At 35.6% G+C, this 24517-nt stretch overlaps 1 long non-coding RNA gene across 1 annotated transcript in view; it reads right to left on the bottom strand.

Moving 5' to 3' along the window:
- Positions 1-9033, bottom strand: part of LOC127179783 (uncharacterized) — a 29529-nt gene extending 20496 nt beyond the window's left edge. The window contains exons 1-2 of the long non-coding RNA XR_007829550.1: positions 8940-9033; positions 5654-5711 (exon numbers count right to left, since the gene is read on the bottom strand). This is a non-coding gene — a long non-coding RNA (uncharacterized LOC127179783). The remainder of the gene's footprint in view (positions 1-5653; positions 5712-8939) is intronic.
- Between the last annotated feature and the right edge of the window lie 15484 nt (positions 9034-24517).

Raw genomic sequence — 24517 nt, forward strand, 5'->3', positions numbered from 1 at the left:
CTGCCCTCTTTTGTCAGTTTGCGTCTTGGAGAGCAGCAAGGGCCGTATCTCCTCTGCCTGCTTTCTTCGCACCAGCATTTAATGCTTGAATGGATGAATTCTCATGTTTAGACCAACATGGGATTGTCTCGGCTTACACTATACATTTATATATTTATTTAAGTGTGTAAACGTGCATGGTGGGGAAATTCTTGAGTGAGCAGGAGAGAAAAGAGGTAGGAGAAGAGGAGTGATGAAAGACTGTCACACAGCAGGACTTAAAAAGCGGTTCGAAAAAATATTCTTGTTGCAAGTATGCAAAAGACATACATTAGGCTTCTCTGATTATTTGAATTAATTAACTAAACACTACAAATTATTGTTTTTTTTTTTCCACTAGATTTTTCCAAATTCAGAAGATTGTCTTTAAAAATAAATAAATAAAAATAAAATATAAAGAAATGCATTTACAAAATAACCAGATTATATTTGTACATTTATGACAAATGAAATAGAAAAGAAATGAAATTTAAGCATTGCTTTAACTGTGGTTGTCACAAAAGACAATGATAAAATTCTTTTAAATATGACTCTTGAGCACTGCAGATTGTGAACTGAACCAGACTTATGCTGTCCTCTGATTAGTACTGAATTGTGACTTTAACATATGAAAGTCCTGTGAAGGGGTTTGTACAGTAAAGATCTCAACTGAGGAGTAGGGCTCCCCTAGTGGACAGGCCAGTAACAGCATAAAATACAATTGATGTAGAGACAGAAATGTGACTTATGACTTTGACTGTAATACAGTCCTAGTATCATAATATAATATAATATAATATAATATAATATAATATAATATAATAAAGTGTGATTTTTTTTTTACAGTTTAAGTTTCTTGTGTGAGACTTAAACTGTAAAAAAAACACATATATTATATTAAGTTATGTATGTCCAATGCAGTCCAAATGTCATAGTGTAACTGAATATATTTGCCTTTCCTTTGACACACAAACAGTGAACATTAAAAAGATTAATGTTAAATGAAATAATTAAATGATAGACACAATAATTAAATAAAACATTTTTACTGTTGATGCCTTTAGTAATTATGTGTCTGATTTTAAATTTATCATCTATTCTGGGTTCATTCATATAATAATTTTTAAACAATATTTGAGTTAAATAACACTACTCAGAAGGCTGGGTTAAACATGTAACCCAGCTGCTGGGTCAAAACAACCCAGTTGCTGGGTTTGTTCATATTTCACCCAGCATTAGGTTAAATGTTTAACTGAACCTTCTGAGTACTTTATTTAACTCAACTATTGCTTAAACATTATTATATTTCTTGCTTAAAATTAACCCAAAATAGTAGTTGTAAATTAACATTTATTAATATATTCAATAAATGAACATTTATTAGTAAGCTGAATAAATAATAATTAAATAATAAACATTTTATTGCTGATGACTCTAGTAATTATGTGTCTGATTTTTAATTTACAATGTATTTTGGGTTCCTTTTAACCCAGACATATAGTAATTTTTTTTTAACAAGAGTGGCGTGAAATAAAACAATTGGGTTAAAAATTTAACCCAACTGCTGGGTCAAAACAACTTGTTGGGTTGCTGGGTTTGTCTATATTTCACCCAGTGTTGAGTTGTTTTGACCCAGCAGTCCAAACATCATAGTATAACTAAATAGTTTTGCCTTTTCCTTTGTCACTCCAAAAGCAAACATAAAAAAAGTGGACAAGTGTCCAAAAAAAGGGGGAAATATGGACAAACCCAGCAACTAGGTTGTTTTGACCCAGCAGTGTAATCATTTAACCCAAAAACTCAAATATTGCTTAAAAATTATATGTGTTTCTTAAATTGAACCTAATATAGGTTGTAAATTAACATTTATTAATATGTTCAAAAATGAACATTTATTAGTAAGTTGAAAAAATAATAATTAAATATATATATATTTTTTTTTTTATTGCTGATGCCTCTAGCAATTGTGTGCCTGATTTTTAATGCACAGCCTATTTTGGGTTCACTTTAAGTAATTTTGAAACAAAAGTTGAGTTTAATAAAACTACTCAACTGCTGGGTCAAAACAACCCAATCACTGGGTTTGTCCATATTTCATGTTTTTGAACCCAGCATATTTTAGAGTGCCGTTACAAGACCTAAATGTAAGATCAATATGTGTAAAACTTTCCCTTATACTAAATTTCAGATTCCATGTTATGCATCAACTACCTGTGACATACAGCAATCACCCTGTCTATAATCTCTAGAAATGGTCACAGGTTCATGCGATGTCAAAATCCTCTTACTGGTCATTGGCGCCTGGTAATGTCCCATACAGCCATAATGCTATCAAATCACTTGTCTTATCCATTTATAAAAAGCAATAGCTCTTGTGGCTATTGGATTTAAAATGTTAGCGATTTCAATCATATTTTGACCTCTTGGTTTGGCCTGAAATCACTTTATCACCTGTTTATATTGGAACAAGTTCAGCAGGATCACAATCTGTGCGAATATGACCATCATCACAAAACGTGTGAAAAAACAAAATAGGACAGAGCTGCTCTAATAACATGTTTATGCCTCATGGACGTGGAATTCAGCCAAAGATACACCGCAGTCACATGTCATACAGAGTGTACAATATTAGCAAGAGATTGTTTCCAAAGGTATGGGGCAAATCACGCTAAAGGACTCGGGTAGAGATGGCTATTCCACCTGATCTGCGTGTCCCGCGCATGGCAGCAGGCATGTAATACAGCAGAGGAAGAAGCAGCTTTCCTGCAGAGCGGAGCGGGTACTTTGAGCCAGTGTGTGCTTGACAACAGTACACTACTCAGACAAAAAGATTCTCCCTCCGCTGTCAAGATAACGTATTGGGCCCTTTGTAACACTGTGGGCTATTATACAAGTGATGTGGACTCCCCTTTGTTTATAGCACTTCAAACACACAAAGAAAAAGGAGGGGGACATGGCAGAACTGGATGCCACAGTTGTTTTAACATTACCAACATTGACAGACGGAGACTGAGGAGTCTTAAGACTGTCATTCAGGGCTATTTTACCGGCCTCAATCAAGATCCACAACATCAAAGTATAAAACAATATATTTTTAAGCAATTAATCAGTCAATCAAAACAGGAGAGACATTTAAAAGCAAGCAAGTGTTCATTCTGTATGAAATTTACCATCACTATGTATATTCAGAAGTTTGGGGTTTGTAAAATGTATTACTGTAATTACTCAAGTCTTCAGTGTCACATGATCCTTCAGAAATCATCCTTATATTGAAAACATTTATTATTATTATTAATGTTGAAAACCGTTTTTTTTTTTTTTTTTTTGAAAACTGTGATACATGTATTTCCCCTCAGGATTATTTTATGAGTCTAAAAGTTCCAAAGAACAGCATTTATTTAAAATAGAAATATTTTGTATATCGTAGTATTTATTATAATATATAATATTATAGATATCTTACTGTTACATTTGTTCAGTACAATAATGAAAGCCCAATTCTGCCACAGAATGAAAAAAAATAAATAAATAAAAAAGGTAATTGCAAATGTTTATGCAAATTGTCTCGCAATTCAGAATTCATCACAATTCTGATTTTCTGTTTCGGAATTCTCCAATCAAGCTGTAATTTCATCAAATTATCCAAATTGTTAGCAAAAAAAGTGTGAAAATATTTAATTGTGTGTATTTAAGATGCATACATTTCTAGCTAACTTAACCCTCTAGTATGTCAAAAAAAGTATGCCATTTTCAGCCAAGCATATTAAAAACATAATTCCCTCTTAATATAATTGTGATAATTATCCAAAGTAATTAAAGGTATAATTAAAATTATAGAACATTAAATAAACAGTGACTTTAAAAACAGTGCAGACTGTAATGATATTGATCTCATCTTTTTAAAATCGTATTATACATCGTAATTCTGTTTTTTCTTCCACTTTTTTTGCAATTTTAAGATTATATCTCACAATTCTAAGTTTACATCTTGCAATTCTGCCTTGATATCTGACTTTACTACTTAGAATTTGATTTCAGAATTTCCTAGCAATTCTATTTGTCACAATCACCTTTTTTATTTATTTTTTACATTCATTTTACAAGTTTTACAATATAATGTCTTTGCTGTAATATAAAGTAGTAATGTATTTAAAAATAATAATAATAATAATAAATTCTGATCCCAAACCTTAGTGTATTAACATGTATGTGCACCAGCACAGATGAATAAGATGTGAATAAGATTCCAAAAAAAAAAAAAAAATCACAAACAAAAGTCTCAACGGTTCTGTGTGTGCTTTCTGTTAAAAAGAGCCCCCATGAGCACACAGATGTACATTTGAGGGCAAACTCAAATGTACGAGAGATCAGAGAGATGACATTTGTGGTTGGAAAAAATAGTGCTCTTTCGTTCCTCGTACTGTTTGCACGTGATATCAGTGACGCTGACCTTTAACACACTGTTATTAACACTGGAGATGTTTTTCATATAGCCTGGGTGTCATGATTACAGACTATTTCGCTGTACATTGTTTCAACTTTGAATTCTTTCAGCTTTGTATTACTCTACATTTCATTACTTCATCTAATACTATGTTTCCCAAAGAGACATCTTTATCCAAGGTTAGCACAAAGTTGCCCAAAAAGTATTTTTTGTACAATCATATACACTGTTTGCACTGGTACTCTAACAATTTCATCCTTTCTTTTATTTCTGTGGGACTTTTAATTCTTTCCTATTCATCCGAATGAAAACAAACAAGTATTTTACTTTTCTTTTCCATGTAAAAACAAGTTTTGATCAGATAAAGGTCTGTCCGAGTCTGATCGACTCTCAACCTGCACAGTAATTCAAAACAAGGTTATACAAGATTGTCAGGAATGGGTTTTTAAATCATGGACTATTTCCAGCGTTGTTACATTATATGACTATTAGCCTACTGATTGCTACATTGATAAAATGGCAGCGTATAACATGGATAAAATCTTCCCCGCTGTGATTCATCAAGCACGCACAGCTCGTATACATTCTTATAGTCTCTCTCTCCTTCGTTTTCACTCGCTCTCCTCCCCTGTGTCTTTTTCATCTTTAAATATCCATTAGTATGGAGGGTCGAGACATGTTCCTTGACAACAGTAAATGAATTATGTAGAAATGGATTTACAATTTACAATATACCTTGCAAAACTTGTGAACATCATATACAAATCGTATTGAGATGTTTCAGACCATATTTCAGGTATATATCAGGATGCATGGTCTTTTTTTTTATGTATATACAATGTTGGTGAAATGTCAATTTGTAATTGTATAAGATATATATGCATATTGTTTTGTCCATATCCTAAAACTTCCAGTTTACATGAAAAAAAAAAAAAATCCCAGTTTCCCAGTGCAGACTTTTGAACCCCACTATATATACAAACATATCAGCTTTCCAAATGAAAATCGCTGGCTAATTACTTTCCAAAAGTTTTCTCCTTTATTCAGAAAGTAAAATGAAAGTACAATTTCCATTCAAGCAGCTCTCATTCATTTCGATTTGTTCCTGAAAGCTTGGAATCAGTCAGAACACAGTATCCCTTTTGTAGTGAAGGAACTACATTGATCATACATTGTCATAAAATCACTTACTTGTCAAGGTAATTGCCTCAAAAGTTTCACTTACAGTGCTGATCTTTTCTTCGGCACACTGTAACAAAAAAAAAAAAACAATGTTGTCACAATATAAAATATATTCATTTTCATTCGGTGCTGCATCACTTAGGTTTCTGTGGTATGAAATTGTAACCATTAAAATGACAACAAAGGGATTTAAATGCAGTATTACAATTGTACTGTATTACAGTATTACAAAAAAAAAATTGGACTGGCGAAGTGATTGATAAGAGATACACACAACCTGAAACCCATTTAGATGAAGAACAGTATTGAGGAAAAAAAAAAAAAAAAGGTAAATCACAGCATGCTGTTGATCTGTGTTGAAAAAAGTGGGGATCTCTCCAAGTGACAGTTCAAAAACATCTATTCTGTAATGAAAGATGAAAATATGCTGAAAATGTATTCATCTTCAGGCTGTCTGAGATGTAAATGAATTTGTTTAGCCATCAAAACAGATTCGGAAAAATGTAACAGCATCTCTTTCTCACCAATGAATCCTCTGCAGCGAATGGGTACCGTCAGAATGAGAGTCCAAACAGCTGATAAAAACACAACAAAAGTTCACATGTAAGCAATCCTCAAATCTGACTTCAAACCATTGCTTCTAGCAAAAATACCAATCAATAATCTATAATAAAGCTTCCACCAATAAAAAGTCCATCCGCATCAAAATCCATCAACATATTTGTTTTGGCATATTTTGCTTGTGATTGGTGCTTGATCGGTTTCTGATTTGAGATTGCTTTTTCACTGAAAAAAGCAATATTATGTTAAAAAGTCTAAATGACGGATTTGTTTATTACAAACATGCAGTTTATGGATTATTGTGATGTTTTTATCAGCTGTTCAACCTCTCATACTGACGGCACCCATTCACCACAGAGGATCCGTTGGTGAGAAAATGATAAAATGCTAAATTTTCATTTTTTGGTCAACTATTCCTTTAAAGAGCCGTCGACATGGGCGAACAACCGGAAATGTTGCTACAATATCGAATATGCTGATACGGCTGCTTAAGGTGCAAAATGGAACAGTGTGAGAGAAATTAAATCAGACGTTTGATAACTATACGGACATTGTTCCACTTAATGTACAGATCTACTTAAGTGTGCAGCGAGCGAGAGCGAGTGAGGCACTGCTGAGAGTCGCTATGCTACGTTACTAAAGGCTATAATTAGTAGTATTCTCACATATCTTGAGAACATATTAGAGACGAAAAGTCACTTGTAAAGACCCACTTGAATAGCACTCAAAATTTGTCTCTGTATGAGCAATTTAATAGCTCATTTGAAGCTGTTAACCCAGGTTAACATTACATGTGCATTTCATCATGCACTGCATTAAACTGAACTTGTAAGGGCAGAGATTCCTTTCAGGAAAACCTTTGACAAATACAATATAACATCTCCGCTAGGTGATATGAGGTAGAGAGGTGGAATATAAACATAAAATCGATTGTGTCACACTTGTGCACGTTTAGCTTGAAAACGCGCTGAATAGCGCCAACAGAACAGCACTGTAAATGTGCACAGCACTGGAAAGGCTAACATTTGCAAATTAACTTCTTTCTTGGCACTTAAAGAGTCGCAACATAACTAAGCAAAAATAAGACCTCCATAATGAATTCAAAGTGCACCATCTGAAATAAAAAGATTTAGAAAGTTTCAGTTAAATCAACAGCAACTTGCTGGTGACAAATAATGTTTCACTGCCACGTTAAAAATTCTGTAAAATCACTTAGTGTATTTGTATGGTGTTTTAATATATAGCAAACAACTTACAGTCATATGCAACCTATAGCAGTGAGCATAAAAATAATGTGTTACTAACTAAAATACTGAGGTCTTGCCTGTTTAAAATTCAGTTAATATTGTTAAATATAATGCAATATTATTATACAACTAAATATTAGTAAATATAATGCAAATTAATACCAACATAAATTACATTAAATAATTTACAGTGTGATCATAAAGCACAAAGGATGGAATATCAAAAAAAGAAGCAGGTTTAAAAGCAGTTTGTCCTTATTAAATAAACGCTTAAGGCTGGGTGGTTTTAAGTTTTCATTTACCCTGTGTTAGACTTCCATCTGTCTACCCTTAAACAACGCCACCTCCTCTGTTCACACGACAGGTGTGTGTGTGTGTGTGTTTTCCAGCCGCCCCAGCAAGAGCGGCACCTCACAAACCCACGGCGTCCAACTAAACCCCATGAATTATAAGCCCCTATTGTCTCTCCTTCCGCCCCTGTGTTCACAGTGCTAGTCAAACACATTTTCATTCTCATTAAAGAGATCACTAGTGACAACCCCACAAGTGCCTGCCTCACATTTAATACACAGTATATATGAGTTTTTTTTTCAGCTACACACACATTATGTCCCAGGGGCTAATCCTTATTAAAACTAAAAGTTGTAACTTTTTTCTTTTCATTATATACTGTATGTCATCTTAAACTTTTGACCATGCTTTCATAGTTATACACCATTTCAAATGCATTATCCATAAAAATGCACTTTTACCCTTGTCCCAGACCCTGACTTTCAAGCTTTAAATAAGAAAATCCATCACAAAAATATATTTTTAAAACTTTGAAAATCTAAACAAAAAGTGAAGTAGCATTAACCATTTTAATATTTGTATGCAGATTATTTATTTAAATATTTACACTGATTCTGATTACATTGAAGTAGCAATTTTAATTTAAAAAACAGTTAGTATTTCAATTTTTTTCTTCTTTTTTTAAGAAGAAATTGCATGTGATGTATGAAGAAAATTGAAATACAAGGTACAGTAGAATATAAACAGTCATCTTCTGATTAAACATGTAATTTGATCAAATTATGTAAATTATTAGCCAAAAGTGTGAAAATATTTAATTTTGTGTATTTACAATGCATAATTCCTAGCTAACTAAACCTTTTAGTATGTCAAGAAAGTATGCAATTTTCTGCCAAAAATATTAAAAACAATTTCCTAAATATAATATTATAATTGTGATAATTATCCAAAATAATTTAGAAATATAAAAGACAGATACATAGAAAAAGTAAACAAACAGTGACTTTAAAAACAGTGCAAACTGTAATGATATCGATCTCATCTTTTTAAAATCTCATTATACCCACTGTAAATTATTATTGCACATGCAACAAATTCAATCGGATTTGCACAACTGATTTTATTGGAGTACGCATATCTGATATTGTTGTAAATGCATTTAATCCTACGAATATTGAGCGTACGGTACTGCTTACTTTTTTTTTTGCACAGCATTGCCCCAACCACAGTGCAGCTGCATGCGTGTAGATCACAAGAACGGGTCAGATGTGCATGCAAGCTCCTCACTTGCACCAAAACTAACATTATACCAGGAAAGGCGGTTTATTTTATAAAAGACAAGATAAGCCCTATTCTCTCTCTCTCTCTCCCTCACTCTCTTTCTCACTGACACAAATCAGCACGGTTAGAATAAACTGCATAAGTTATCAGCTCCTTGGAAAGCAAAAGGGAGCCAAAAAAAAAAAAAAAAAAAGAAAAAGACTTCTATCACTTAATGAAAAATAGCTTCCCTTTTGGACAGAACTTCATAGGCTGCAATCAAGCCATGGCCCCCTCTTCTTGACGTGCAATCGAGGCAAATCAAGTCAGCATCTATTAATAATATTTCCCTGGCTTCTTTCATTCCACTGCATGTCCTACGACTGTCAGGGCGCGTGATGGAGCACTGCCTTTATCTCTGCTCAGGCCTGCTCTGTCACTGTGATAAACAATTCTAACAAGAATCAGAATAAAGATCTTCCCAGTAGACTCCAGGAGATAGAGGCCCTTTTTTCTCATTTTCTAGACGGCAAAATTTAATCTAGTGGCTGGGCCCTTTTTCTCCCCTCCCTCTTTTCGCCGCTTTTTTTTTCCAGCGTCACATTCAAAGAGATGCAAATTTATCAGAGCTGGGACCTGATCGACTGGAAGCACTGCGTGAATGTCAAAGCGGAGGCTTTGGAAGCGAAGACACCTCCGTCTTAGCAGGGCTGGCTAATGAGCTGAGGCTGGGCTGGAGCAGGTTGTGCTGCCCCGTGTATCCGGACGACTGGCCCCTGTCCCCTTCCTGTAAGACAGAAAGATAAAGCCACATTTGATTGACTGTAATGACTGACAGTGCTTATTTTTCCCTCATAAACTTGGATGTTTAGCAAACCGCTGTCTGTCTTTCTCTCGTATTTTCATTTTAGTTTCCAAAGTTTTGAAGACAGCTGACGTCAATGCTGCAACCACATAGGGAATGGGAAGACCAAATTAGCAATTAAAGAAAAAACATTGGTCAACCACAAATCTAAATATTGGGGGATGCATCCTACTTAACAGACATTAATTTTACGTTTATATATTCAGGTATGTATTCGATATTCAGGGATGTAAACAAAATGAAAAAAAAAAAAAAATATATATATATATATATATACAACTGGACAATGTCTTTTTATATAACCAACAGTGACACCAGCAGATAAAGTTACAGCAGGAGTCCACGTCTCTCTCGCCTCCCCTGAGCCCACTGAGTTTTAACAGATACCCTAAAGTGTGCAGTGAGTTTAGTAGGGCTAATTGAGAATGAATGAGGGAAAGTCAGGTGAAAGGGGGCAACGCCTCCATTGCAATATGATTGGATATGAAGGGTTATGTTCAGCTGTGATTGGTTAATGCTTTATTAGACAGGTGACGAACCCACAGAGTAGCATTATAAAAAGTTTCAACACACTCAGATGTATCTAGTATGATAAAACAGCACTGTTTTACCTTACATACGCATGACCAGAAAGAGTGGAAGCGCTCGTCTGTGGCATAATAAAAGCTCTGCTGCTTTCAAGCTGTGGATCGTTCTCATCCTTCATTAGCAATCACTCCAGTGTCCTGGTTTTGCTTCCACGACTTTCAGCCCCACCCTGCTTCATACTACAGTGACCTTAATAAGTCTTTAATACATTAGCTCATCCATGGACATGACTTCTGCCCGAGTCCTGACGAATTGCATCAGCTGTGGGGATGAAGACTACAACTACAACCCAAATTTCACACACAATCACAGAATCATCAAACTACGCCTTTGGTTCTTTGTTTATTTTGAATATGCGCCCTCTAGCAACAAAAACTTACATATTGTACCTTTAAAGGGTTACTCTGCCCCAAAAGGATAATTTTGTCATTAATCACTTACCCCATGTCATTCCAAACCCATAAAAGCTTTGTTCATCTTTGGAACACAATTTACGATATATTGGATGAAAACCAGGAGGCTTGTGACTGTCCCATTGACTGCCAGGAAAATACCACTGTCAAGACCCAGAAAAGTATGAAAGACATCATCAAAATAGTCCATCTTCCATCAGTGCTTCAATCTGAATTTTATGAAGTGATGAGAATACTTTGTACACAAAGGGAAAAAAAAGATTTTATTGAACAATTCATCTCCACCGCTTCAGCGTAGCGCCATTTTGGAGACGCAAACTGTGTATGCTGTTCTGTGTCAGCTGCACCACAACAATATGTTTTCTACATATATTTACACTTTGATTTGAACAAAAACAGCGTATCCGGCTTACGCAGTTTACTTCCAGCAGATACTCTCCAAAATGACGAGACAAACTGTCCAATAACATTTTTTTTTTCTTTGCGTACAAAAAGTATTCTTGTCGTTTCATAAAATTCAGATTGAACTACTGACGGCAGATGGACTATTCTGACGATGTCTTTTATACTTTTCTGAGTCTTGACAGTGGTATAGTACAGTGGTGGTACAGTGGTGGGACAGTCACAAGACTCCCGGTTTTCATTCAAAATATCTTAAATTGTGTTCTGAAGATGAACAAAGCTTTTATGGGTTTGGAACAACATTAGGGAAAGTCATTAATGACAAAATTTTCATTTTGGGGTGGAGTAACCATTTAATGGGAAGACTAATTTAAAAAGATTAAGTAAACACCGCACACACTTAAATATAACCACTTTGTTATGTCAGTGACCTAGAATGGCATGAAAACGTGATCTGTTAGAGTTTTTAGTGAGTAATCAGCTTGGAGAAATTTCAAGTAAACCTGTGTCTGACCAATATTTACCTAGCTTTGATGAATGATGATGCCAAAAATTCAAAAACAGTTAAAAGTTAACGATTAAGAAAAGCTGAACATAAGTTCCCAAATAAAATATACTGCTATGTTACTGCTTGGAGTTATTATTTTGGAATAAATGTAAAATGCTTACAAACCCTTGAGTGATGAGATTTATACTCAGCTACAATAAATATAATATTGATTGCATTAATGTAAAAATATAAAATAGTTTTTTTTCTGATAATGTTTAACCAAGCAAATGTGACTGGGACATACATGTACATTTGGTTTAAAAAAAAAAGTTGAAGACTTTGCCTCCACTTACAGTATAATATAGCATTATTATTAAATAAAACAATGAAAGCGCATTAGTTGCATGCCGCCCTTCTTTTTATTTCATAAAAGCTTTCGAATGTGCGCCGTGTACACAGTTGCTGCAACAGGAAATCTTTCAATAGCATATTCGTAGTGCACTATACTGTATAAAACCACATGACTTCCTTTGCCTCTCCTCTTTGCTTTTAGTCAAAAGCAATGTGTGATAAGCAAGCTCATCGACGCATTCTGTCACACGTACTCCCATCATACCTGCATCCTGACAGTAAAGACATTATAATAGGCCTTTGGGTGACCAGAATAAGAGGCAGGTGCTCTGAGCACAGGATATCTGGCCCATCAGGCATAACATAACCTGACAGCTGGGAAACCCTGCACTCACGGGGGGTGAAAATGCATTGATCAGCTTAACACTGTGAAAATCTCCGAATGCGAGAGACTGGAGTGGAGAGTAACAGCTCGAAGACAATAAAAAAAATGTTGTCTCGGAAGATTTGATCAATATAGTTCAATTGGAACCCACGAGTGCTGTTTCTAACAAGTTAAATTGTGTTTCCAGTCCATTTAAATAAAAAAGAACATTATTAAAATTGTTTATCGCCTTTTTTGGCCCAATTCCGCTGTTTATTTCAGAATCCATCAGCATGCCATGTCTTTAAAAGCACAGGAAAATGAAACACCAAAAATAATAAATAATTTAAGACTATATCAGCACTCAAAAGAGGGCCTCCTCACTTTTAACACATTCCTTTTTTCATATTTGCACGTTTGCTCCATACAGATATACATCATCAGTTCACTTCCTGTTTGTGATGGAGTATGGTTGTTTTTATCCTCCTCTCTCCCGTTCGGGAAAAAAAAAAAAAGAAGGGAAACCCACTCGGCAAGGCGGAGTCCTGATACATATTCAACCTAAAGTAACCCAACATGATAGAATGATACTTTATCTTGCGGGACGCGTTCGCGTCTTTGGTGAGGGTGGGTCTGAAAAGAAAAAAAGTGGGTGAGATTGATTAGCTGTGAGCATGCTGTTGGCAGGGGTGGTACAGGCGGCAGTCTCCGGGAAGGGGGGGGACGCTGGATGAAAGGCTACTCACTGTATCGGACAGGTGAGGGATGACACCTGGGGGAGAATCGGTAAATAAAAGCAAAAGCGGGTAATCCGTTTGGAAGCAGGACGAGTGGGTTCTGTGGGTGGGAGGGGGTGCCAAGTGAGAAGGTCTGGAGCGCTGGGACTATAGAAGTTCTGTCGTCATGAGGTTCCTACCCACACCTTTCCCTCTAACCCCCTCTGTGACAGCTTCACACTCCAGATCAGCAGCCGTGGGAGACCAGCATCTAATCCATCCTCGCTGCAGCCTTATACATTTTTAATTGCGCACGCGAGAGAACCGGGACGAGGGACAGAGATTGAGCGCGATGTCTGGAGCTGTATTAGAGAGGCAGGGCTTCTCAAACATCTGCCCCGCCCATCCCAATAAAGTTAACAGAGGGCTATGCAAATGAGTTTGCACCCCTCGCCAGCCCGCTTCCATTCGGCTTTGATTGACGCGCTGAGCTTCTCTTATCATCTCTCATAACACTGACAGTGGACCAAACCTTGAAGCTTGAACGCATAACACGCCGAATGGAAATGTAAAGGCTTTATTTCAGCACATGATAGCTGACCTTGGAGAAATTACCTTTTGTGGCACAATGTTGTCAAGCAAGAGCAGATTATAAAGAAGTTATTTGTGTGAACTGCTTCTTATTAGCATAAAGGAACAGGTCACCCATTATTTACTCATCCATATCATTTCAAACCAACTTGACTTTATTTCTTCTGAGAACACAAAAGGAGAAGACTCTGCTGGTTGTTTTTTTCTCATGCAGCTGCAATGAATGGAGACTGAAGTTTTCAAGCTTCAAAAAAGGACACCGAATGTAATCTATATGACTCATGCACTATATTCCAAATTGTATGAATGCAATTATGCCAAATTTCACTTACGTTTTCTCCTGAAAGCATCTAGCAGAGCTATGGTAGGATTTCCAGTGAACGGCAACTCGAATTCTGGCCTTGCGTGGCTTTAGAATAATAGGAATATCTCACACAAGTTGTATGAATCACTTTTATGGTGCTTTTGTGTCCTTTGAAAAGTCGTGCATTGTAATTGCATGAAGAAGAGCAAACTTATTTCATAACAATAACAAATTTCATTTTCAACTTCTCTCCTTTTGTGTTAGTTTGCAGAACAAAGTCGTGGGTTTAAAACAGCATGAGGGTGAGAAAATAAAATTCTGGGTAAACCATTCCTTAAAGTTTCTAACACTGACTCTTCCTTGTATTCTGCATCGCAACAATGGCATATCATAGCAGATTCTTTGCAAAGAATATTTCTTCTTCTAAGATGTTTCTAAAGCTGCTTTTCTGAACATGTTTTTTTGTCTTTAAGGTGAATTATATACTACACTACAATCAGGCACGCTCTTTACCTATTGATGCATTTGTATGTCACAAAAAGAGCTATTCTGTGAATTATTCTGAGAAAGCGAATGGGAAATTTGATGGTTGTGTTTTTATCTAGTGAAACGGCTATATATTTATTTATCCATTTCCACAATTATTCATTCGTAATCCTGTTACACTGAACACGATGCTGAAGCTCATTTCTATGTTTAGAATTTTATATAGATTTTCCTGATATTTATTTCAGCCACACTTCATTATAACCATGATTAGATAGAGCACAGGTTTCCAGAGCACTGACATTTTTATTAGGACCACGAATTGGGAGGGGTGCTGGGGGGGGTAATTCCTCTGGCATCTGCCACATCAAGATCTGAGGACAAAAGTCTCCCAAAATTGCCATTCTCCATGCATATTAAAGAAACTTGTCATCCAGACATCACGGAAAGCTACAAAAGATAAGAGGCACAATCCCTTTGGGGCAGCATTTCTTGCCATCAGAATGGCAAAATTATAACCATAAAAATGTCCAATTTAGTGGAAAATGCTTGATTTTAGTATGTTTTGCATAAAAGCCAGTGCATTTAAATTGCCCATGCCAAAAAAAAGACAAATTGGCAATCCATGTTGAGTCAGAATTGACACTAACGCTATAACAAAGGGAATATGCATTACAGTGGACTGTAGAGAGGCACTCTACCTTCTGAAAGGTAGAGTCCATTGAGACTGTAAATTAGGATGGAGGAACGGGGAGATGCACTCTTCGCAGAGAGTTAATGTGTGGCGCATATGCTGCTTGAGAGAAATTTCGCTTGTTCCTTTTCATACGTGCGGTCTGTCGTAATGTTAGGATGTACACAATCGTGACGTGATGTGAATTGAATGCGGCATTCTTGAGCGTAACCTGCATTTTGCACGTCCTTTATGAACGAGAATCACGTACATCATGTGATGCCAATCCGCTAGAGTACCTTCTCAAGACACATTTAAAGAGCACAGGCGTTTCGAGGTTCATTTCAGGTTACATCTCATTTACCCTCTGCATGGTAAACATACTCTCTGCTAAAGTAGCACACTTCAGTTAAATCCTAATAAATTAATCAGAGATGTTAGTGTTAACTATTAAAAATCATTTTCAGTAATTTAAATAAAGCTGAAAAAAAACTAAAGAAATGTTGCCTCAAAACCAAATTAAAATAAGTTAAAAATTTCTACATTTTGCAAACTAGGGCTGGGTGATATGGCAAAAAATTAAAAAATAAACCTTGATTTTTTTTGTAACGTTTGACCAATACTCAATTTTTTATGATTTTTAACTAGTCAACTTGAAAATGTAACTACAACATAATTCAAGTAACTTTTCTTTATTAACCCTCTAGTTATAGAAAATTCTGTTCCAAGTGCACCACACATGAAGTTGTCTACATGATCACCTGTTAAATATCTTTGCAGAAAAGAAGCATGAACTACAACTACATCTTGTACAAACTTGTCTCATACATATTATATGTTAATAAATAATACAAGGAAAATTCTTTAAAAAAAAAAAGTCAAAGTAATTTAAATTCAAAATGACTGAAGGTATAACACCAGTAGACTATTGTTAACTATAAATGTTTTATAAAAACAATGAACAGCAGCTTTCAGCCTATTACCATAATGCAAACATGATATATCAGACATACAGTATGTTAGCAGCTCTTCACAGGTTTTTTTTTATTCGATTACACGGCTTTTCCATTGTTTATTCTATGTAAACATGGACACGTTTGAATGTTGCACTCGCGCCTCTTTCAGCGTCTCATACATGTTATTGGCATTCTAAAAACGCAGAGCTCAAGTTAAAAGAAGTTCACTCCCATCTTCTTGCATTTTTTTCCTATTCCACTGCCCGCGTCGCATCTTTGTCAACACAAAAGTGCATTCTGTGTGAATGGCGTCTAGCGATATGAGTGCGTCACATGTGAGCGGTTAATCACATGTGCTGATATGCGGTTGAATGGTCCTTTTTTCTCTTTACTGTTATCATTGGCATATTGTCAAAGTGTCCAGTTGCCGCGATTCCTCGATTTTTAAAAATAAAATCGTGGCAAAACATTAAATTCGAATTAATCTGTAAAATCTAATAAAATCACCCAGCCCTACTACAAAGATACTTAAACTAAAATTAAAATAAAAACTTAAGTTATAAAAATAAACACTATTCAAAATATTAATATATATAGTAATATTAAGGAAATAATATTAAAATAACTCCTGAATTAATACATGATTACCTTCAAACTGTTAAAGTTTTTTACATTTTTTTTGTCTTTTTTTTTTTTAACTGAGATTGTTACCTTAATGGTCTATTTCTACCTAATTTACCACAGTTTTACTGTGGTATCAATAACTGTATCTATAGCATAAAAAACTAAACAAAATAAAACATTATAAAAAACAAAAATAACTATGGTAAAAGACCCCATTTTTACAAGACCTTGCACGGCAATAAAATTAATTATAATTTAAACTAACAATAAAAGTGACCAGGGTCATAAAAAGTAAAAAAACAAGTACCTTTTAAAACAGGTTTTCACTCCCCGCTGTCTGCCATTGGTCGACGAAATGAATAGTACTGCCCCCAAACTCACACTATTGGTTGAGCCAGTGTTGCTGGGTCAATCTGGTCAGGGACTAAAACAAACAGAACAACGTTTTGAAAACATCAAAGAATCATTCCACAAATGGCTTACCTATAAATGCTTCTACATATTAACCAGGGAAAAAAGCGTTTTAACACTAAAAAAAAAGTACTTTAAGGTTAAAAACTGCTGTTTTAGACATTGAAAGTTAGTGCACGCTTTGTTCTTTCAACCCAGAGGTGCACTAAACAATTATTTCAGTTATATTCAGAGCAATCAAAGCATACGTCTTTGTATTCCTTCCTTTGCAGTTTTGCTAAGCAAGCATTCACACATCTTAACAGCGATTTAGAAGCAACACATCAGCTCGCTCTTAAAGACACAATCAGACTTGTTTCCACCGTCGACAGTCGATTTTCCTGACGTGTGCTCAGCAACCTCTAGAAAACTTTCTTTAGTCGCCTCAGGTGAAGCACCTTCATTTCTCACTTTGTCTGTGTAATTTATGGAAATATCTGAGTGTTCTCTCCGAGGCGAAAGCGGATTTCCTGAAAGATAAGTGCAAAATTCCACAATGCCGATCTACCAAGTGGGTAAACACGGAGTGAGAAAATAACACCTCGGGAATGGTCTATGGATCAACATTCTCCAAAATATGATTTCCTAAATCCTTTATAAATTATAATAACACTGATAAGCTTTCGGCTTAAGTGATCCATGGAATCACTGGCTTGAGAGTTTAACACCAGTACCTGAAGAGGTAATTCTGATGCAAATGAGACGGAAGACTTCCTAATAAATGCCACTGGGTGGTGAATAAGGTCCAGGTGGGAGTGTTATTTATACAGTTTGGGTAAAGACTTGCATCAGAGATTGAGAAGAAACGGATTGTTGCTAAGTTGAGCCACGGCTTAATGTATTGTGAGAGGTTTTGCTCGGTTTCTCACCGGTATCGGTGGTATTCTCACTCACTCTATGGAAAACGCACACACATCTGCACTGCTGACTGGCCTATTTTCCCATCATTTGATAAAATTAATAAAAATCAAAAAGAATTTTCATTTTTTTAAACATACATTACCAGATTTTTAAAAATGTTTTTGAAAGACGTCTCACCAAGACCGCATTTATTTGATCAGAAATACAGTAGAACTGTAAATTACTATGTTAAAATGGAATGTACTACTGTGATTTAATCAAACTATTGGTGTTATGTGCTGGCCGACGTGTTCGTAAGTAGCTTAAGTTCTGAGGGCCTTGAACGTGAATTTTTTCCCTCTGTATTTTGAAGATGAAAAAAATCATAATGATATCATATCATCTGTGCAGATGTGATACAGTGATAAATTTACCCCTTATTACTCATGTCACGGCCATAAAAGATTAATACCCCTCCACAGTTTTAGCTCGCTCAAAGGCCATCTCCAGCCATTTCCAGCTATTTGTTATAATTGCCTTGACAAACCCTGGTTTCATCTCAATTAGCACCTGAATAGGCACCACTAGAGCTAATAGAAGCTGTTAGTCCAGGCGCACAATTTAGGCTGAACAGAAATGGTGATGGGTAAAATGCAATTGAATTCCTAAGTGCCTGTGCCTACTTTGTTTGCCAATCAACTGTAGACTCGGGCTTTGTTTCACTAGATACCTTTTGGGGATCCTAATGGAGCAAGTCCTGCCCCCAGGCAATTGGTGCCACTCAGGCAGTCTATTGTTTTTCCTCCTAGGGGGTACTCTTCATACGCAAGGAGTAGAGAGAATGGCTATGTGAATTAACCAGAGAAATTAAAGAAATCACACATGCACCAGATCACGCATTTTATAGCTTTAACTTTTGTTAAATCTGCTAGATGAAAACAGGAAAGTTCAAACTATTATTAGCTGCATTTTCTCTTTCTTTTTTTATTGGCCAAATACATAATAAATCCAGATCTTTTGGCAAGAAGTCTCTTACAGTACAATACTGAATAAACATGATAAGAAAACACAATAGCTTCATTAATGATTTTATAAATGCCAGTAATTTTGCTAAAAAAAAAATGTACACTAAATAATTAGCTGATTTAGATCTATTCATTAAACTTTAGAGCAACTTTTTTCAGCAAGCACCTTCATTTTAGCATCTTTAATTTTGTTTAAACAGTTCTCTTTTCTTACGTTTGAGTCTGCTTTAATATCAGTATTAAAATTTTTTTTTTTTTTGATGAGCCCCAAACTGAAGAATTTTACAATTATCTGACCAAATAGATAATCAGTACTCACTAGTAACTGATTACATGTAATCTGGATTACATAATCAGATTCCAAAAATTAAGTACTTGTAATCAGACTCCAGTTACTTTTATTGATTATATAATTGCATATTATTCACACAATAGCAATAAACTTCAGAATTTATTGATTGATTCTTTAAATTAATCACTCAGTGTGTTATTCAATCATGTATTGGCATGTGTTGTCTTCAATCATGTTTTTTAAACAATTAAAAATTGCACAAATTCACATTATTTCTTATTTACATGTAATACGGGGATTCCGAAACTTTTTTCCCCATCTGAACCTCTTTTATCTAATAAATTTACTTGAAGTAATCCCTGAGATTTTTAGGTAATAAGGTAATAATTAAGTAACACATTTGCATATTCACAGTTCAAAAGTAATCTAAAAGTAATCCAAAAAGTAATCTTAAGATTCCTATTGGACTGACTCAATTTCGCTTGCGGAATTTCACGGAGCAATGTCTAAATTAATGTCTGTAAACATAATGGATAATGACCTGATCATTTTTTGGATTTTTTTTTCTTACAGTGCATAGTACGAGTTAAAGTTAAAAAACAAGCTCTTGTAGAGCCTTCCTTTCACAAATGAAAACTCAGGGAAAGTACATGGTGTTTGGCTCGAAGCGACGACCTTGAATTAGCTTCCAGTACCCTGAACCAAGCCTTAATCAATACGAGCTAAGGAAATACCTCAAAGTCAATAAGAAAGTGATAGACTGGTACTCATCTACCTCTTACAGAGCCAGTTATTTTCTTTTCTGTTTGAGAAAGTGAGAAGAAGTGAGAGAGAAAAGAGATGTTTAAGAAGTCATCTTTTCACCAGCAGTACAGAAAGAAAAAAATAGTTTGTAAAGGGCAATGGATAACTGGAGTCGTGAGGTATTCTAGGTATTTCAGTACAGAGACGTAGGGAGAACATAAAAGCACTTAGGTGAACTAACATCCCTTAAGTCCTAAAGAGCAGAGATACAAAGAATGTCTGTCCTTAGTCTTGTCCTTAAACACTCTTCGTTTTGCATAAGATATGAGCATAATATTCACACACCTACACTGTCACCGAATGGTGACTTAATTAAATTTGTCTTTGACCAGTAAATTATTCAGGGCATACTGTACGTAATTAACGGCTACCTAAATTATATCTTACTGCCATACACAGAATTAATGGGGATTTGTTAAATGGCTTTATCCAGTGACAAAAGGAAGCTTGCAAGGGAGAAAATAAATGGTGCTGTAACCATTCAGTTGAGAGTAGATATAACTAATGTACAGGTTGTGTTACAGCCGTGGAATGTCTCTAATACGCACTTGGACATCAATAGAGCAGCATAGCTGAAAAATTGCCATTCGGAGAGATCATGCTTTCCCTTATAAAAACGTCCAACCTGATCTAATGACAAAAACATACCTGTGTGCACTTTTGCACAAGACACAAAATGTATGTTTCATGGCATATTCGATGTAAAATGTCCATTGAGTGGCGCTAAAAGAGTGTTCAGTTTTTCCCCCAGAAAAAAAAAAAACATAATAAAACATACATATGGTACGTTTTATGTGACACTGGTTTTGTACACGTCACTGAAGTTCTGACTGGAAATGTCCACTGAGTGGCGCTATAACTCTAATGCTCCGTGACGTGTTAAAATAACGTACCATCGGCACTACACCTAAACCTACCTGACAGCATGTACAAAAGCAAATGTGACCAAAAAAACTCAATCGCAAACTTGCTGTTTTACCTTGTTTTTTGATCTCTCATCTTTCAGCTCTTTCATCGTGAGTCATGTTTTTCATGGGATTTGTACCCAAGGATGCCACATTTTAAGTCCAATTCTGTGTTGGATGAGCTACCGAGCAAGCTTGTTGTGCCCCTGAAAAATTATTACCCCTTCTTGTTGAAATCGCTACGTGATTGCCTAATCCTAACCCCACACCTAACTCTAAACCTACCAATACTAGGGGGGTAGTAATCTGGCATGGGTCAGAATTTGGCACAACACCAGAAAATGAAACATATGGAGTTGTAAACATAACCGTGTATAAAAACAATTACAAGTGCTTGCTGTTTCACCACTTCTAGTGTTCATTTCTGTTGAAAACTGCAGTAATATGTATTTATTAATGCGTATTTTGCAGAGCAGAAAACAATGCAGTCTCTCTAAAGGGGCATCATTACACACTGAACTTCCTTTAACTTGACTTTAACTCAGCGTAAGTGCTGAAAACGGAGTGAGACACTACAACATAAAATATATGCAATTTGTGAAATTGTGTTTATATAGCAGTTCAATAAGCAGGAAATCAATGTCTACGTTATTTGATAACTTAGATATTTGAGTTGATTCTTAAAATGTACTTACAATTTTAAGCCAGCTGGGTAACAAACCCAACTTTTAAGTTTAACAAACCAAATTTTTAAGTTAGTCAACTCAAATACAGTCATGATCAAAAATATCAACCACCTTTGCAATTCTGTCAGAAAATGCAACCCTTCTCTCAGAAAATTGTTGCAGTCGCAAATGTTTTGGTATTCACATTTATTTTTTTGGACAATTGGACAATACAAAAAAAAAAAAAAACAGCGAAGAAAAGTCAAAATTATTGGCACCCTTAACTTAATATTTGGTAGCATGCCCTTTGGAAAAAATAACTGAAATCAATCGCTTCCTGTAACCATGAATGGGTTTCTTACACCTCTCTACTGGAATTTTGGAACACTCTTCTTTTACAGACTGCTCCAGGTCATTCAGATCTGGACTCATTACTGGCCATTTCAGAACTCTCCGGCACTTTGTTTGTAACCATGTCTGAATGCATTTTGAAGTGTGTTGTCATTGTCCTGCTGGAAGACCCATGATCTCTGGTGGAGACGCAGCTTTCTGACACTGGCCACTATGTTGCGCCCCAAAATTCTTTGGTAATCATCAGATTTCATGATGCCATTCACAGTCAAGGCATCCAGTGCCTGAAGCAGCAAAGCAACCCCAAGACATCTTTGAACCTACACCATGTTTGACTGTAGGGACTGTGTTCTTTTCTTTGAAGGCCTCATTTCTTTTTCTGTAAACAGTGCCATGATGCCCTTTACCAGAAAGCTCTACTTTTGTCTCATCTGTCCATAATGCATTCTCCCAGAAGGATTGTGGGTTTTTCACATAAGTTTTGGCAAACTCCAGTCTCGCTTTTTTATGCCTTTTTGTCAGCAGTGGTGTCCTCCTGGGTCTCCTACCATAGTGTCCCTTTTCGAGGGATAGTGCGAGTTGACACTGTTGTACCCTGTGTCTGCAGATCAGCTTGAATTTGTTTGGAAGTTAATCTGGGTTCTTTATCCACCATTTGACCTCTGTTATAATTTTTCATTAATTTTGCTCTTCCGTCCACATCCAGGTAGGTTAACTTCAGTGCCATGGGCTGTAAACCTCTTGATGATATTGCACACAGTGGACACAGAAACAATAAGATCTCTGGAGATGGACTTGTAGCCTTGAGATTGTCCATGTTTTTCCACAATTTTTTCTCTCAAATCCACAGACAACTCTTTACACTTCTTTCTTTTCTCCATGCTCAGCGTGACACACAACACAAAGGTTGAGTCAACTTTTCTCCATTTTAACTGGTTGCAAATGTGATTACTATATTGCCCACATCCGTTACTCGCCACAGGTGTGTCTAAATACAAATTACAGGAGCATCACATGCTTGAAAAGCAATTATTTCTTACAATTTTGACAAGGTGCCAATAATTTTGTCCAGTCCATTTTTGAGTTGCTGTGTGAAATTTGATCAAGTTTGACTTTTCTTCTCTGTTTTTTGTGTTGTTGCAGTGCAAACAAAAACAATAAGCATGTGAAAATCAAAACATATGCAATTGGAACAATTTTCTGACAGAAGTGTTGCGTTTTCTGACAGAATTGCCAATATTTTTGGCCTTGGCTGTATCTGTCACTTAGTACTTAACATTTTGAGTTGACTAAACTTATTTGAGTTGATTGAACTTAAACTTTTAAGGCAGCAGGGTAACAAATTATTTTACATTGAGTCAACAAATTGTGTTTGTTTTTGTTGTTGTTTTTACAGTGAACCACACCAACACAAATATTTTAACCTCACATTACATTCATATCCTAACATTCAAACCTTTTTAGGTATAACACTGGAGTTCAAATACTTTTGTGGGCTGCTCCGTATTAACAAAAGTCAACAGATGCATGCAATAAAAGCATACTGAAACTAATTTAACTCACTTTCCAGTCTTTTTCATCATAAAACTGACAGGGACAATTAGGTCTTATGCTAAAGAGGTTGAGGGGGGGGGGGGCTTGATGGAAAGTGGACTAACATCGTAGGGAATAAGTTGACTTAAATTCCTGACCTTTGATAATGTTTATCCAGACCCTCAAAGCCTCCCTGAGCCTCCTGATGCATGTCAAGTTCGGAAGTGGGGTAATTTAGAGCTCATGCCCATTATGTAAACATGAGGGAAGTTCAGTTGACATGTAACTCATGTATTTTTGAATCTGATTAAAGCAAACCATGGGTCAAAACTTCAGTGCCATCGGCACAGGCATGGGTCAGTCTTAAATTATGCAGCAAGTCAGGGAGCGAAAAAAGACCTAAATTAGATGAAGGAACTCAAATGTTGCCACTGGCACACCACCTAATTCTAGTCCCACTGAGCCAAAAAGACCCATAACTTGTTTCTGACACTTAGATTTGACTTAGCATTTGAAAAATGGAATTTTACAGTAAGAACATTTAAATAATAGGAAATGCTGCAATGAAAGTGTCTAAATGTGAACCACAGTCTACAATTTTAACAACTGACAAAACAAATCAGCGCTTGAAGATTTTCAGTGTATGTATTTAACTCTAAAAATGGTTCTAAACAGCATGAGACTACTGACATAAATGTTTTTAATTACAACTGCATATAATTATAACTACTTTCTTTAGGTAGATGTGCTTCTAAAATTAACTATCAAAACAATTAAGAAACCTTTAAGGAATTTGATTATAGCATTACAGAAGATCATGTATTTT

The sequence above is a fragment of the Labeo rohita genome, chromosome 17, assembly GCF_022985175.1.
Source record: "Labeo rohita strain BAU-BD-2019 chromosome 17, IGBB_LRoh.1.0, whole genome shotgun sequence".
Classification (NCBI taxonomy): Eukaryota; Metazoa; Chordata; class Actinopteri; order Cypriniformes; family Cyprinidae; genus Labeo; species Labeo rohita.